This window comes from Ailuropoda melanoleuca, chromosome X, assembly GCF_002007445.2.
Source record: "Ailuropoda melanoleuca isolate Jingjing chromosome X, ASM200744v2, whole genome shotgun sequence".
NCBI classification, from domain to species: Eukaryota; Metazoa; Chordata; class Mammalia; order Carnivora; family Ursidae; genus Ailuropoda; species Ailuropoda melanoleuca.
Window position 1 is genome coordinate 64,605,147 of NC_048238.1, and position 13,179 is coordinate 64,618,325.

General features: G+C 37.3%; 1 non-coding gene across 1 annotated transcript; it reads left to right on the forward strand.

Annotated features, from left to right (window-relative positions):
- The first annotated feature begins 9,049 nt into the window (after positions 1 to 9,049).
- LOC100465540 lies at positions 9,050 to 9,397 on the forward strand. Its single transcript, XR_002144461.1, has one exon. It is a non-coding gene; the product is annotated as a cyclin-dependent kinase 2-associated protein 1 (transcript).
- The last annotated feature ends 3,782 nt before the right edge of the window (positions 9,398 to 13,179 follow it).

Genomic DNA, 13,179 nt, shown 5'->3' on the forward strand with positions numbered 1-13,179 from the left:
TGCCAGAAACTGCATGATGTTTACCCTCAAGAGAGTTATAATATATCAGAGGAGATGGTCATCTAGACAATAGTTTTATTGAGAGCTTATGTGACATTGCATTCTAAATGTTTTATAAAAAATAAAATGGACTGTAACAATGTACAAAGTTTGGTGTAAAGATCAAGCCATTAATTTCTCACCAAATGCTCAATTTAATCCAGTTACGGCATGTGAACAAATGCAGTTTTGTTACTTTTATTTGTTTTAAAATCTATCATCTACTAGCTCATCAATTACTAATAAATCTCTAGATATGGCCAGAATTCAAGATCTCACAATATTCTGTCTTTCCAATTAAACATCACATTCTCATGTATTCATTCAATATTTATTAACATTTATTATATGTAAAGTCTTGGGATTAACACAAAGATGTAAATCAGTCCTTCTCAAAAATGACCTCAGCCCAATGTGAATGCAGACATTTAAAAAATAGACAATGCAATCTAATATGTGTAGAAAGTGTGTAAAAAGAGATTGGAATAAGTTATTACAGGAGCATTTAAGAGGAAAGAATGGGTTGTTTGGTACCCTCAGAGGTCAGGCAAGGGCTTTCTGGAAATGTGATATGTGAACTAAAATTTAGGAGATGAGTAGAATGTAAACAGATGAATGTAATGTATTAGGGTGCAAGGATAATAAAGGCAGTATTAGAATCATGTGGGAAGATTGTTGGATGCACCATGGCATGTTCTGGAATTTAATGTGGTATGGAAAGACTCGAGAATAGAGTGCAGTGATTGACTGATGAGCAGTGAAGTTGGGAGATGGAAGCAGGTATGATGAGGCTAGATCATGAAAATACCTGTATGCTAAACTAAGATGTTTGACTTTCATTTCAAAGACGGAAAAAAAAAGATGATGAGAAACGATTGAACAAAAAACTTCAAGCACGAAAGCAAATTGTCTTACTGACGAACTTCTAACCAATTGTATCTGTTGTCTCCTTTATACCCAACCTAAGCTCCTGCTTTTACCAAACAAAGATGGAACCCAGATCTGCCTTATTTAAGCAATTGACCTTGATGAGTGTTTTACACTATGGTTCAAGTATTTTGCTCTTCCTCAAACTTACACCCATTGCTGCTAGAGTGACAAACTGTAAGCATTCAGTGAGGACGATGAACGAGAGCCATTTAGGGAGTCTTGTGGAGTATTAAGTATCTAAAAGGTGGGATCTAAGAGAGGATTTACTCTGCTTTTATTGTGGTGGCCAGGGAAGATAAATCTTTTTACCCGACTTCTCCGGGTATATGTGGCAAGTCCTGGCTTGTCTCATTAGCTCCTCTTGCCTCCATGAGTAAATGCGTATAAGGCCAAAGAACCTATGGGAAAGATAATGCCTGAATTGACTTCCCCAGACCTTAGGGAGCGTGCAATTAGATCTTGTACTTAGAAATGTGCTCACTCCGGACGCCTGGGTGGCTCAGTCAGTTAAGCATCTACCTTCAGCTCAGATCATGATCCTAGGGTCCTGGGATCGAGTTCCGCATCGGGCTCCTTGCTCAGTGTGTGGGGGGCTGTTTTTCCCTCTGCCTGCCGCTCCCGTTGCTTGTGCTCTCTCCATAAATAAATAAATAAATAAATAAATAAATAAATAAAATCTTTTTAAAAAGAAAGAAATGTACTCATTCACAGTTCACATTCCAGATCCTGAAGTCCAAAGAAAGCATTTGTGACAACAGGATATTTTTAGCTCTTTTGAAGCACTCTTCCCCTTCACATCTCCCAATAAAAAGAAAGTCTAACTGTGTGTTATACACAACTAATGAATCATTGAACACTACATCAAAAACTAATTATGTACTTACTATATGTTGGCTAACTGAACAGAATAATAATTAAAAAATTAAAATAAAATAAAATTATAATCCAAGAAAAAAATGTAAGTCTAGATGTTTAACTCTCAAACATGTTTCAAAGACTGAATTGTATAGGACAGAAGGGGACTTCCTTTAACGTGGAAAAAATGTTAAACTGGAAGAAGCTGAGATATTTTCCTATGACAGTAAACCAAAAATTATAAAAAACTGACTCCAAGATACGAGAATTCCACTAGTCTGAACAAAAGAATTATAGAAGCCAAAGGGCTACCTTTATAACTTGAAGGAAAGGCATTACATTTGTCTTTCTATTTGAAGTGAGCAGATATGTGTGTGCTGTAGGAGTCATGATGAGGAGAAAGTGAAGGAGACTGAGAAACACCTTTCTCTAGATTTCACCTTAATCAATAGAATATATTGTTACATTGACTGTATAAATACTGTAAAAGGAATCCAAAAATATAGTTCTTCAACAATAAAAGAGTGAACCAAATTCAAGCACAGAGAAGAATAACATTAAGGAGAAAAGAGAAACAAAACCTGTGCTCTTAGAGAAATGTAGTTAAATATAAAACTGTTCACAGACAGGCTATTTCCCAACCTTCAAGGGAACAACAGCGCCCTTTGATATATAACCAACTGTGAAGGGACCAGAAGGATTCAAAATAAAAAGTTAAATGGACAGAACCTAGGAACTTGACACACGAGGGTGGAGAGAAATAAAAGAAATGAGAAAGGAAACTGCTAAACTGAACATTATTCTGACAAAAATTGAGCATTGATTTTATTTTATTTTTTAAAGATTTTATTTATTTACTTATTAGAGAGAGAGAAAGTGAGCACAAGTGGGGTGAGGGGCAGAGGGAGAGTGAGAGGGACAGGCAAACTCCCAACTGAGCATAGAGCCAGACTCTGGCTCTATCTCAGGACCCTGAGATCGAAGTCAGATGCTTAACCAACTGAGCCACCCAGGCACCCCAAGCATTGATTTTAAAGTGAGATTTCATAAGTCTGAATTTGCTTTAGATGCGTTTGTGTGTGTGTGTGATTTATTTCCCTTCTCATGTATTACCTCACCAACACTCTAGCATTGTTTTTTGTTAAATGAAAAAAATTTGTGCCACTAGCAGTGATCATCACCACAAAAAAATTTACAAATGCATTTGTTTAAAGTCTTCCTTATACAAAGTATTGCTTACATAAAATATTTTCAGACACATAATTATCTGCCAGTTTTTCTCTGCCTTCTGCTTTGATTATAGAACAAAACTGTTGCTGTCTATGAGCTACTGCAGAGCAACTAAAATTAAATCATGTGAAACCTCTACCCAGTGAAAAATATTTAGATAATATTATTTCAATAAGGCATCATCTATGACGGTTTGTGTAACAGAGGACCTAGATATTAAGGTTTCTTCCAAACTAGAAACCTCTGGGGCTATTTTAATGAAGAGGTACATTCCAGAGATCAGACTACTGTTTATATCTTCTTCATTTCTCAACAATTAGCTCTGATTCTTTTTAGGGAAGAACCAACCTTTATGAATCACATACCCTGAATACATATAACCAGGCTAGTGAATTCTCATTATCTCTATATCCTCCTTCCCCTGAGAGTTCCTTACAAACCTCCCCTGGTAGCTTCTAGGTGTACACTCATTAAAATGGCATTGATTTGCCTAGAGGTGTTGAAACTGGAGTTACAGGGTGAGGATCAAAGAAGACTGACAAAGTACCTCAACCACTATCATTTATCTGATAAAATAACATCAGTAATTAGAACATTAGCTGAATAGTAGTGATAGAATCTGCCCCCCCATTGTGGTGGTGGAGATCTGAGGATGCCATCCCTGTGATAACAAAGTTGGATATTCTACTAATATATAACCAGGGTAGGAAGAAGTGGTTAATGAGGGAGACAGGAAATTTGGAGTAACTTTCTTCCCCTTATCATTTACTACTCTTTACCACTATGTGTAAACCAGGGTGTGTGCTGGAAAGGGGCAGGAAACAAGCCACTACCATTTTTGAGCTTCTTACCAGTTATCTCAAGGTTTTTTCCATGTATTTTCTCACTGACGGACTCACAATATCTATTTCAACAGCATGCTTATCTACATATTATGAATAGTCATCTCTGTCAATTCCTGCTCCACCAAGCCCATCATTACCAGTTGTAAAGGCATTCAACCTGCTGCTTCTTCCTTGCTCAGTGCCTGAGGAATTACTGACCTATTGTAGAACTATATTAGGAAAACTTTCCTTCAATTTTACTGTTTCATTTTATTTTTTTAAATTTTGTTTTATTATGTTATGTTAGTCACCATACAGTATATCATTAGTTTTTGATGAGTGTTCCATGATTCATTGTTTGCATATAACACCCAGTGTTCCATGCAATACGTGCCCTCCTTAATAGCCATCACCCAGCTAACTCAAATCCCCACCCCCTTCCCTCTAAAACCCTAAGTATGTATACCGTAGTCCATAGTCTCTCAAGGTTCATCTCCCCGTCTGATTTCCCCCTCTTCATTTTTCCCTGCCTTCTCCTAATGTCCTCCATACTATTCCCTATGTTCTACATACAAGTGAAACCATTTGATAATTGTCTTTCTCTGCTTAACTTATTTCACTTAGCATAATCCCCTCCAGTTCCATCCATGTTGATGCAAATGGTGGGTTTGTCCTTTCTGATGGCTGAGTAATATTCCATTGTATATATGAACCACAACTTCTTTGTCCATTCGTCTGTTGAAGGGCATCTCAGCTCCTTCCACAGTTTGGCTATTGTGCACATTGCTGCTATGAACATTGGGGTGCATTTGGCCCTTCTTTTCACTACATCTGTATCTTCGGAGTAAATACCCGGTAGTGCAATTGCTGGGTAATAGGATAGCTATATTTTTAACTTTTGAGGAACCTCCACACCATTTTCCAAAGTGGCTGTACTTAATTCATTCCTGAGTGGCTGTACCAACTTGCATTCCCACCAACAGTGTAAGAGGCTTCCCCTTTCTCCATATCCACGCCAACATTTGTTGTTTCTTGCCTTGTCAATTTTTGCCATTCTAACTGGTGTAAGGTGGTATCTCAATGTGGTTTTGATTTGAATTTCCCTGATGGCTAATGATTTCGAACATTTTTTCATGTGTCTGTTAGCCATTTGTATGTCTTCTTTGGAGAAGTGCCTGTTCATATCCTCTACCCATATTTTGACTTGATTATTTGTTTTTTGGGTGTTGAGTTCGAGAAGTTCTTTATAGATCTTGGATACCAGCCCTTTATCTGAAGTGTCATTTGAAAATATCTTCTCCCATTCCATGGGTTGCCTCTTAGCTTTGTTGACTCTTTCCTTTGCTGTGCAGAAGCTTTTTATCTTGATTAAGTCCCAAAAATTCATTGTTGCTTTTGTTTCCCTTGCCTCTGGAGATGTGTCTTGAAAGAGCTTGCTGTGGCCGACGTCAAAGAGGTTACTGCCGATGTTTTTCTCTAGGATTTGATGGATTCCTGTCTCACATTAAGGGTCTTTCATCCATTTAGAGTTTATCTTTGTGTATGGTGTAAGAGAATGGTTGAGTTTCATTCTTCTGTATATAGCTGTCCAATTTTCACAGGACTATTTATTGAAGAGATGTCTTTTTCCATTGGACATTTTTTCCTGCTTTATCAAAGATCAGTTGACCAGAGAGTTGAGGGTCCACTTCTGGGCTCTCTGCTCTGTTCCACTGATCTATGTTGTCTGTTTTTGTGGCAGTATCATGCTATCTTTTTTATCACAGCTCTGTATTATAGTTCAAAATCAGGCAATGTGATGCTCCCAGATTTGTTTTTCTTTTTCAACATTTCCTTGGTGATTCGGAGTCTTTTCTGGTTCCATACAAGTTTTAGGATTGTTTGTTTCAGCACTTTGAAAAATGCTGTTGGTATTTTGATCGGGATGGCATTGAAAGTATAGATTGCTCTGGGCAGCATAGACATTCTAACAATGTTTATTCTTCCAATCCATGAGCATGGAAAGTTTTTCCATCTTTTTGTGTCTTCTTCAATTTCTTTCATAAGTGTTGTTTAGTTTCTAGTGCGTAGATCCTTTACCTCTTTGGTTAGGTTTATTCCCAGGTATCTTATGGTTTTTGGTGTTATTGTAAATTGAATTGATTCCCTAATTTTTCTTTCCACAGTTACGTTGTTAGTGTGTAGGAAAGCAACTGAGTTCTGTGCATTGATTTTGTATCCTGCCATATTACTGAATTGCTGTATGAGTTCTAGTAATTTGGGGGTGGAGTCTTTTGGGTTTTCCACATAAAGTATCATGTCACGTACGAAGAGATAGAGTTTGACTTCTTTGCCAATTTGGATCTTTTATTTCTTTTTGTTGTCTCATTGTTGTTGCTAAGACTTCCAGTACTACATTCAATTTTACTGTTTTAAACTTCCCAGTATGCAGTATATGTAGGGCTACTCCCTGGGCATGTCTGTGTCCACTAAATTGCTGCTGTTCCTGCTCTCTACAACAGAGTTGAATATACTAAACAATTATCAACTCCATTTCCCATTTGGGAACTAATTTCCTGTCCTAAATTTGTGTCACCTAAGATTTTGGGTGCTCAAATGCCATGCTTTTAGTTCTTTTCAGGCCCCTCACTCAAAGGTTAGATTATCTAATGTGCCCTGAGTAACTGGCTGGAGAGATGGTTTTAAATATGCCCACAGATTCTTTGGTCTCCCTCTCTTTAAGAGGTATAACTTAATTGCCCTTTCCTGAGTGTATGCAGACTTAGAGACTCGTTGCTAATGAGTAGAATAATGCAGAAAAGACAGTATGTGACTTCAGAGACTAGATCATAAAGGCACTGTGACTTTCCCCTCTTTCCTTGATCACTCAATCTGGGATAAGCCAGCTGCTGTGTCAGGAGAAAAGGTCCATGTGAGAAAGAATTGCATCTTTTTTTTTAAAGATTTTATTTATTTATTTGACAGAGATAGAGACAGCCAGCGAGAGAGGGAACACAAGCAGGGGGAGTGGGAGAGGAAGCAGGCTCATAGCAGAGGAGCCTGATGTGGGGCTCGATCCCATAATGCTGGGATCATGCCGAGCCGAAGGCAGATGCTTAACTGCTGTGCCACCCAGGCGCCCCAAGAATTGCATCTTTTAACAATGGTGTGAACAACAGGGCATTTTGTGATTTGATGCTATTGTCCTAACCAAGTCTTCAAATGACTACCACCCAGGCTGAATCTTCTTTTTCAATTTTTATTTATTTATTTTTATTTATTTTTTTTTAAATAATAATTTTTTTATTATATTATGTTAGTCACCATACAGTACATCCCTAGTTTAAATTCCTGTTACTTAACATACAGTGTAATATTAGCTTCAGGTGTAGAATTCAGTGATTCATCACTTACATACAATACCCAAGTGCTCATCCTAACAAGTGCCCTCCTTAATACTCATCAACTATTTAACCCATCCCCATCCCTACTTCCTCACCAGTAACCCTTAGTTTGTTCTCTTTAGGTAAGAGTCTGTTTCCTGGATCACCTCTTCTCTTTCCATCTGTTTTGTTTCTGATATTCCACATATGAATGAAATCATATGGTACTTGTCTTTCTCTGAGTGACTTATTTTGCTTAGCATAATACTCTCTAGCTCTGTCCATGCCATGCAAATGGAAGATTTCATTCTTTTTCATGGCTGAGTAAGATTCCATTATATATAGATATATATCTATATCTATATATATCTATCTATCTGTCTTCCTTATCCATTCATCAGTCAATGGACATTTGAACTCTTCCCACAATTTGGATATTGTTGATAATGATGCTATGAACATTAAGGTGCTTGTGTCCCTTCAAATTAGTATTTTTGTATCCTTTGGGGTAAATACCTAGCAGTGCAATTGCTGGATCATAGGGTAGCTTTATTTTTTTTTTCTTTAGAGATAGAGACTGAGAGTGCATGCAGATGTGCATGAATGGAGGGAGGGGCAGAGGGAGAGGGAGAGAGAATCTTAAGCAGGTTCCATGCTGAGCTTGGGACTCAATCTCATGACACTGAGATCATGACCTGAGCCAAAATCAAGAGTCAGATGCTTAACCTACTGAACCATCCAGGCACCCGAAGGTAGTTCTGTTTTTAACCTTTTGAGGAACCTCCACACTGTTTTTCTGAGTGGCTGCACCAGTTTGCATTCCCACCACTACAGCTTTGTAATATAACTTCCAGTCCAGAATTCTGATGCCTCCAGCTTTGCTTTTCTTTTTCAAGGTTGCTTTGGCTATTCAGGATCTCTTGTCTTTCATACAAAATTTAGGACTTTTTCTTCCAGCTCTGTGAAAAATGCTTGTGGTATTTTGAAAGGGATTGAATTAAATGTGTAAATTGTTTTGGGTAGTATAAGCATTTTAATAATATTTGTTCTTCCAATCCATAAGCGTGGAATGTTTTTTCCATTTCTTTGTGTCATCTTCAATTTCTTTCATCAGTGTTTTACAGTTTTCAATGTACAGATTTTTTACCTCTTTGGTTAGGTTTATTCCTAGGTATCTTATGGCTTTTGGTGCAATTGTAAATTGGATTGATTCCTTGATTTCTCTTTTTACTGCTTCATTATCGGTGTATAGAAATGCAACAGATTTCTATATGTTGATTTTGTATCTTGCAACTTTACTGAATTTGTGTATCAGTTCTAGCAATTTCTCAGTGGAATTTTTGGGGTTTTCTATATAGAGTATCATATCATCTGCAAATAGTGAAAGTTTGACTTCTTTCTTGCAGATTTGGATGCATTTTATTTCTTTTTGTTGTCTGATTGCTGAAGTTAGGACTTCCAGTACTTTATTAATTAAGAGTGGTTAGCCCTCCTGACCAGGGCCTGCCTGATGGCTCTGCTCAAAGTTTGTGGCTTCCCCCGCACCAGCCTTCCTGATGTATGGGTGATACACTGCAGTGGGTGTCAGGGTGAGGGACAGTCATATTTGCTCCTGAGGTCCCAGCAGTCAACAACAAAAAGTGTGCAGGAGTTCGTCAGGGGGCTTGGGGGTGGGGCACATAGCTGGGCACTAGGCTGTGGGTCTGCCTTGCTACTTTGCTGCCATCTGGCCTTGCCACTGCCTCCACCGCCACCCTCATGAGCCTGGCCTCTCAGAGCCCCTGCCAGGGCACCCCACAGATCAGGGAGATGTCTTACAAACCAAACGTGGCTGTGCACATGCCTTCCCCTTCCCTCAATATTGCTGGGAATGTCCACCAACCCTACACCAGTCTGGTGACATCCTCACAGTACTGCTACCTGCTGAGTGACTACAGGCCACATTCTCCAGGCTACACCCAGGGAACCAGGAACAGCTGTGTACCCCAAAGCAAATATGCTGAACTGTTGGCCATCATGGAGGAGTTGGGGAAAGAGATTAGATCCACATATGTGCAGAGCACGAGAGCCATGAAGAGACTTAAACAAGGCATTATTCACACCAAAAGGCTGGTTCCAGAAAGCTTGGTTGAAACGGAACAGAATGCCAGATCCTAGCTGCCTGTTAGTTTGGAAGGTTTTCCATCTCCATCCAAGATGAGAAATTACAGGTCATCTCCCATGTTCAGATGAAACTCCTGCTTTCAAAATGGTAACAGTTTGGTTTCTCCTTCCCGTGTCTCTACCATGGCTCATGAGGCTTTGAGATTGAAAAATATTTTGCAGTTGATTAAGATTTACATTTTAAATAGTTAGGAACTACCCGCAGTTTTGTTTTTGTTTTTGTTGTAAGCATTAATTTAAAAGATGTGCATAAAATATACCTATTTCACCACAAAGATACCAGTGTCTCTTTTTCATCATTTTTTTTAATACATTTATGTAACCCAGGCTGTTTTTGTTTTTTGTTCCTTTTCATAAGCTAACACAACAATTCTGTAGGTCTTGTTTCTAGTGTATACATTTGCCACATGGTGTGGATTCCACTTAATGAAACATCTTTTGTGTTTAAGCATTTGCTTGCATGACTATAAGAGCTTTGAAATCCTTTTAAAAAATACACAGGTTATAAATGCAGAAGAAAGAGCAACCTACCTAACCTAACAAGAACCCCCCCAACATTTTCCTACAAAGACTGTATGTGGATTTCTGTTCTGCCTTACCTATAAATTGATCCAAACATCTGGAAGAAAATGACTAATTATTGTTTGCATCTTTGTGTATATTACTTGATGTAATAAAACTTATTTACATTAAAAAAAAGTGGTGAGAGTGGACATTCCTGTCTTGTTCCTGACTGTAGAGGAAAAGCTTTCAGTATTTCCCCATTAAGGATGATATTAGCTGTGGGTTTTTCCTGTTTGTCCTTTATGAATGTTGAGGTATATTCCCTCTATCCCTACTTTGTCAAGGGTTTTTTTTTTTATCAGGAATGGATGTTGTACTTTGTCAAATGCTTTTTCTGCATTCATTGAGAGGATCATATGGTTTTTATCCTTTCGTTTATAAACGTGGTGTATCACATTGATTGATTTGCGAATGTTGAACCACCCTTGCAACCCAGGAATAAATTCCACTTGATCATGGTGAATGATTCTTTTAATGTACTGTTGGATTAGATTTGCTAGTATTAGGTGAAAATTTTTGCATCCGTGTTCATCAGGGATATTGGCCTGCAATTCTGTTTTTTAGTGGAGTCTGTCTGGTTTTGAAATCAGGTTAATGCTGTCCTCATAGAAAGAGTGTGGATGTGTTCCTTCCATTTCTATTTTTTGGAACAGTTTGAGAGAATAAGTATTAACTTTTCATTAAATGTTCGGCAGAATTATCCTGGGAAACTGTCTGGCACTGGACTTATGTTTGTTGGGAGATTTTTGATTACTGATTCCATTTTTTTGCTGGTTATTGGTCTGTTCAAATTTTTTATTTCTTCCTCTTTCAGTTTTGATAGTTTATATGTCTCTAGAAACTTATTCATTTCTTTCAGATTGTCCAATTTGTTGGCATATAATTTTTCATAATATTCTCTTATAATTGTATATCTGTGGTGCTGATTGTTATTTATCCTCTCTCATTTGTGATTTTATTTATGTGGGTCCTTTATCTCTCTCTCTCTCTCTTTTTTTTTTTTGGTAAGTCTGACTAGGGCTTTATCAGTTTTGTTAATTATTTCAAAGAACCAGCTCTTGGTTTCATTGATCTGTTCTACTGGTTTTTTTGTTTGTTTGTTTGTTTGTTTCTATATCACGTATTTCTTCTTTAATCTTTATTATTTTGCTTCTTCTGCTGGCTTTAGGCTTATTTATTGTTCTTTTGCTAGCTCCTTTATTTATAAGGATAAGCTGTGTATTTGAGATTTTTCCTGCTTCTTGAGATAGGCCTGTATTGCTATATACTTCCCTCATATGACTACTTTTGCTGCATCCCAAAGGTTTTGGACCATCATGTTTTCATTTTGTTTCCATGGTTTTTTTTTTTTTTAATTTCTTAATTTCCTGGTTAACCCATTCATTCTTTGTAGGATGTTCTTTAACCTAAATGTAATTGTGGTCTTCCCCAATTTTTTTCTTGTGGTTGACTTCAAGTTTCAGAGTGCTGTGGACAGAAAAGCTCCATAGTACAATTTAATCTTTTTGTACTTCTTGAGGCCTGATTTGTTACCTAGCATGTGATCTATTCTGGAGAAATCCCATGTGCACTTGAAAAGAATGTGTATTTTGCTGCTTTAGAATGAAATGTTCTAAATATTTCTTTTAAGCCCACCTGGTCCAGTGTTTCTTTGTTAATTTTCTGCTTAGATGATCTATTTATTGGTGTGAGTGGAGTGTTTATATCCCCTATTATTATTGTATTATTATCAATGAATTCATTTATGTTTGTTATAAGTTGTTTTATATATTTGAGTGATCCCAGGTTGGGAACATAAGTATTTACAATTATTAGATCCTCTTGGAGAGTACTTTTTATTATGATATAAGGACCTTCTTCATCTTTTGTTACAGTCTTTGCTTTAAAATCTAGTTCATCTTATAGAAGTATTGCTACTCCAGCTTTCTTTTGATGTCCATTTGCATGATAGATGGTTCTCCAACCCCTCACTTTCCATCTTCAGATATCTTTAGGTCTAAAATGAGTCTTTTCTAGGCAGCATATCAGTGGGTCTTATTTTTTATCCACTCTGATGGACCTTATGTCCTTTGATTAGAGTGGTTAGTCCATTTACATTGAGTAATTATTGATAGATATGTATTTAGTGCCATTATATTACTTGTTTTGTCATTGTTTCTGGAGATTTTATCTGTCTTTGTCCCTTTTGTTCTTTCTTTCCTTCTCAAAGAATCCACTTCAATATTTCTTGCAGGGCTGATTTAGAGGACACGGACTCCTTTAGTTTTTGTTTTTCTGGGAAACTCTTTATCTCTCCTTCTATTCTGAATGATAGCCTTGCTGGATAGTATTCTTGGTTGCATATTTTTCCCATTGAACACTTTGAATATATCATGTCACTCCCTTTTGGCGTGCCAAGTTTCCATTAAGAAATTTCCAGCTGGCCTTATGGGTCATCCCTTGTAAGTTAAGAACTTCTTCTGTCTTGCTGTTTTAAGATTTTTTTTTCTTTTTTTCCTTATCACCATATTTTGTAAATTTAACTATAATATGTCTTGGTGTTGGTCTGCTTCTGTTGACTTTGATGGCTAATCTAAATCGTTCTACTATTTATGCACTCCAGCCAGCAGTAAGAGGGTAAGAAAGTGAAGGATGCACCTTGTCTCTGGAGGGGCTTGATTCAAAAGGGGCAAAATTATTTCCTCTCACATTTCATTAGAAAGACCTTAGTGACTTGGCCACATGCGGCCTAGAAGGAAAGAGAGAATATAATTATGTTTAGGGTGTCATATGTTAAGATAAAACATGAGGTCTTATTACTAAAAGAAGAAAGGGAAATGAGAATGGTGGGATCTAACAAGCAGTGTCACAGACTTCATAGTAAAATTCTATGAATGTAGGGATTGCCTCTTAGTTTTATAACTTTAATGATTACCATATTCATTGTGGAAGTCTTGGGTAGAGAACAGTGGCAAAGATTCTATCCTTGGCTAAACTCTACTCATGCTCCTCTGAGCTTTTTCAACTAGTCTTCAACTTTTAGACTTTCATGTTCATCTCTGCATTGTCTAATTTTACAACAAATTCTAAGTTTAACCACAATACCCTATCTTCAATATCTGATCACTCTCCATATCTAATGGGGTTCTTCATCCTCCACTATCCTCCCAGTGGTATCTAATCTTCTTGGCCTGTCTTCAGCAAGAATCCTATCAGATCAGTTTAGTCAGGAT